Source organism: Plecotus auritus (genome assembly GCF_963455305.1).
Source record: "Plecotus auritus genome assembly, chromosome: 2".
NCBI lineage: Eukaryota > Metazoa > Chordata > Mammalia > Chiroptera > Vespertilionidae > Plecotus > Plecotus auritus.
In genome coordinates, this window is record NC_137771.1 from 80,182,122 (window position 1) to 80,186,719 (window position 4,598).

A 4,598-nucleotide genomic window follows, 5' to 3' on the forward strand; every position below is an offset into this window, starting at 1 on the left:
ATAAGATGGGAATCATCTGTCCTTGAATAATGACTAAAACTTGCATGGGCCCGGTGTTTTATTTATGAGAATATTTCAAACTATTGAGTCATTTTCTTTAATGATTTTAAAACTATTTAAATGGCCTTTTTCTTTTAGAGTCCATTTAGTAAGGTATATATATATTTTTTCTAAGAATCTATTTCAACTCTTTTGGTAAAGTTGCTAATATTCTTTTAGTTTTTAAAAAATGTTTGCTGTATCTATAGTTTTGCACTCTTTTTATTTCCATATTGTTTATTTGTATGCTCTCTTTTATTAGTGAAGTTTGCCAGAGGCTGATAATTTAATTAGTCTTTTCTAAAAGGTCAGCTTGTGTCTATGGTCCTTGATTGTATGTTTTTTCTTTTATTTCATTAATTTCTGTTTTTACTTTTATTCCTTCATTCCGCATACTTTGTCTGAATTCTTTCTATTCTTTAAAACTCCTTAAATTGACTACTTAATTCAGTATTTTTCAGTCTTTCCTTCCTTGTAATAGAGATATTAAATGCATTAAATTTTCCATCTAAATATTTTACTGAGCTACTGAAAAGCATATTTTTATTTTTAAGCATAAGCAACAAGATTTCTGTTAGTATTGCCTTTTGTAACTACTGATTACTACATTTTCATGAAAGAACATTTCAGATTTTTGCAAGTGATCCACATGTGGTTTAAGAACATTAGTATTTGCCAGTTATTTGGAATAGTTTTATATAATTTATAATATTGAGACTTTGTGTTTATATTCACATTCATTTCTTCACTTTATTAATGAGAAAAGTGTTTTGAAATCTCTTGTTATGATGACATTTGTAAACTTACCATTATAATTCTCTAAAGTTTCATTTTATACATTTTGAAACCTTATTTTGGGAACATTGAAGTTTAAATGATATGTTTTGGTGAGTTGAACCTTTTTCACTATTGTGTGTGTATCTCTGGAATATTTTTTGTCTTAAAGTATGTAGTTTCTGATCTTTTTTTTCATAAAGTATATAGTTTCTGACCATGAATACTATTTATCCTATGTAAACTACAGATATCTAGATTTTTAAAATTTTAGTCTTAAATGCCCTGGCTTTTAATATGAAGTTTATTCTTTTTGAAATGGTTAGGATTAATAATATATTTGGATTTATGTTCTCATGTATCCTCTGCTTAATTTCTATGCTGGTATTTCTTTTTATTTTAGTGCTTAATAATCTGAAATTAATCTCTTTCTCATCCAACAATTAGTCATCTGAGAATATTTGAACTCCTATTACATTTTTATTGTCTCGATTGCTATTATTTTCTGGTGACTTTTTTTTTATAATCCCCACAAAATAGATATTATAGTTGTATATTTTAAATGTCTTTTAAAAATGTCAACCCAAGTTTTCTACTTTCTTCTCTCACCTTTCTTGTCTCTCAGATTTTCTTTTTTGCTCATTTTATATTTTCTAAATTAAATCTTACAGGTATGACTTTATTGAGCCTCTATTAATAGTACATACTCAATGCTTATTTTGTCCGTGTTCTTTATTTTAAAGGTATAATTTCCATTTTGTTTTTTTCCAGAGAATTTTTCTTCAGTCCTGAAGGACTTAACTCCTTACATGGGCTTTGGTGGAGGTCCTGGGGCAGCACCCACAGGTCTAAATAGAGGTAGGGTGTTCGGTCCTTCGGGGCTACCTGGGAATGATACCTGACCACCATGCTGTGAATGACACAATTCACACAGTGGTGGAGTTTCACATGCAGCTTGGGAAGCGCTTAGGCGTGAAGACACTCGCTTCGGAAATGTCCCTAACAGCTGCGGCCTCTACCGTGTTTCTAATGATGAACTCCTTAGTGGCCTCGTCCTTGGACACGCATCTAGCGCAAGAGATGCAGTGAATAGGCCGCACATGGCCTCGGCCTTTTTTGGCACAACTGTTGTTCCTTCTTTCCTTGGTCACCTTGGAAGCCAGGACACCCATGTTCTTAAATTATAACTTGACTCTATCTACATCAGTGATTTTCTACTGGTGTGCTGCTGAATTTTAGTAATTAGTTTATGTACCATGAGATGAAAAAGGTTGGAAATCGCTGCTTATATAGAAATCTAGCTTGATGGTTGTTTTTCCTTAGCACTTTTGCTATTATTTTGCTCTGTTCTGGCTTCTGTTATTAAAGTCAGCTGTATGTCTAATTTTTATTTTTGTTAATTTGTCTCTGTGTTCTTTTAAGACTTTCTTTTGTCTTTGATGCTGTGCAGATTTTTGTATTATGTCCGGAGATGAATTTTTCTTTATTTATTTTGCTTTAGATATATTAGAAATTTGAGAGTTTCCATTTTTAAATGATAAAACAAAGCTTAACCAATATTTAAAAAATGTTGTCTCTCCCCCATTCTTCTAGTTATTTTTTCTAGTATGTCAATTATTGAATAATAGGTTATTTCTTTTTATTGCCCACTCATTTAACTAGCTCTTTCATATTTTTTTTTTCTTTATTCCTCAGGGCTTCATTCTGTATAATTTCTCCAAGTTTACCTTCTAGTATACTAATTTTGTCTTCAGCTTTGTCTTTCCAGCTGTCTTGTTTATTAAATGTTTAATTTCAGTTATTATATATCTTATTTCTATAGGATGTATATAGTTATTTTTCAGATACAGCTCATTTTGATAGTCTTATTCTTTTGAAATAATTCCAATGCTCTCATTGTTTCAACATGTTAAATATAATTAATTTATATTCAATTCTGCATCCGATAATTCCAATGTCTGTTGTTTTTATGGGTTTGCTTTTGTTTGTTTGTCCAAGTGTTAGTTCCTGGCTGATGCAGCATGGTATTTTATTTTTAATTGTGGGTATTTAACTTTTGATTGTAGATGTTCCAGTAGGCCTGAGTTGAAAATGGTTCCTCTAAGTATGGATTTATCTTTGTTTAAACCAGGTTCATGGAGTCACTAACAATGAAATATTCTTTAAAAGTAATTTTTAGCTTGTTCCTATAAATAGTATGAATTCTAGTCCAAATGATACATGAATACTGGTTTATGATTATGAAGTCTTAATGAGGACTTTCCCCCCCTCTATGCCAAGTCAAGAAACTAATAGGCAAATTTCAACTCCATCTTTTTATGTGTTTTCTTTTTCCTTCTTAGTTTACTCTTTGTTATCTGTTTATAGGAGGATCTAATCTAGCATCTACTAGGTATACCAGTTAATAATGCGGATTTTTTCAATAGATGGAGTTACACATATGTTGATATATGTGTGATTTGATATGTATGCTATTTTGTTGTATTGACAACAAGCTTCAAAACTTCATATGTCAAATTTGCTGAAGGTGTTAACATAGATATTTTTACGCTTAAAAATGCCAAATTTTGTGCCAAAAAAAAAGAACATTTGTGGGAAGTTTTAATTCATTACTTCATTTTGAAGAAAAGTGCTGCTGAATACTTCAGGAAGCTTATGGTGAACATGCTCCATCTCAAGATACTTGTGAATGTTGGTTTAAGTGCTTTAAAAGTGATGATTTTGATGTGAAAGACAAAGAACATCCAGGTCAACTGTAAAAGTTTGAAGACTAACAATTACAAGCATTATTAGATGAAGATGCGTCAAACTCAAAAACAACTTGCAGAAAGATTAAACGTTGCTCAGCAAACAATTTCCGATTGTTTACAAGCAATGAGAAAGATTTTAGAGGAAAGGAAAATGGGTGCCACATCAACTTAACGAAAGACAAATGGAAAACCAAAAAGTCATCAGTAAAACGTTGCTTCAATGGCATGAAAGAAAGTCTTTTTTGCATTGAATTGTGACTGGCGATGAAAAGTGGATTTATTTTGAGAATTCCAAATGTGCAAAATCAAGCGTTGATCCAGGTCAACCATCAACATTGACTGCAAGGCCAAATCGCTTCAGAAAGAAGACAATGCTCTGCATTTGGTGGGATCAGGAAGGTATGGTGTATTATGAGCTTCTAAAATCTGGTGAAACCATTAATACTGATTGCTAAAGAAAACAAATAATAAATTTGAACCACGCTTTGATCATGAAATGACCAGAATGTGCCAGAAGACACGGCAAAGTAATTTTGCTTCCTGATGACGCACCATCACACACTTCAAAACCAGTTAAAGACACATTAAAAGGTCTTGCCTGGGAAGTATTAACCCACCCACTGTATTAACCAGACCTTGCTCCTTCAGATTACCAGTTGTTCCGATCAATAGCACATGCACTTTCTGAGCAGCACTTCAAAACCTACGAAGAAGTGGAAAATTGGGTCTCTGAATGGTTTTCCTCAAAACAAGAAAAGTTTTATTAGAACGGTATTCACAAATTACCTGAAAGATGGGGAAATGTATAGCTAGCTATGGACATTACTTTGAATAAAGCACTTTTGATGATTTTCTTGAAATTATCGTGTTTTCTTTGATTATGAAATCCACCATTATTAACCGGTACACCTAGTATTCAACTGTGGGCTTGGTCTCTTGCTTTCCATGAAAGAATGGAGCTATATGACATAATGGTTGGGCAGATAGTCCTTAAGACCATTGCTAATTTTAAGGCTTAGTTAACTATGGATTTAA

At 32.1% G+C, this 4,598-nt stretch overlaps 1 pseudogene across 1 annotated transcript; it reads right to left on the bottom strand.

Annotated features, from left to right (window-relative positions):
• Window positions 1–1,618: 1,618 nt before the first annotated feature.
• LOC308241122 (small ribosomal subunit protein eS26-like) lies at window positions 1,619–1,985 on the bottom strand (annotated as a pseudogene). Its single transcript has one exon. The product of its transcript is annotated as a small ribosomal subunit protein eS26-like (transcript).
• Window positions 1,986–4,598: the final 2,613 nt, after the last annotated feature.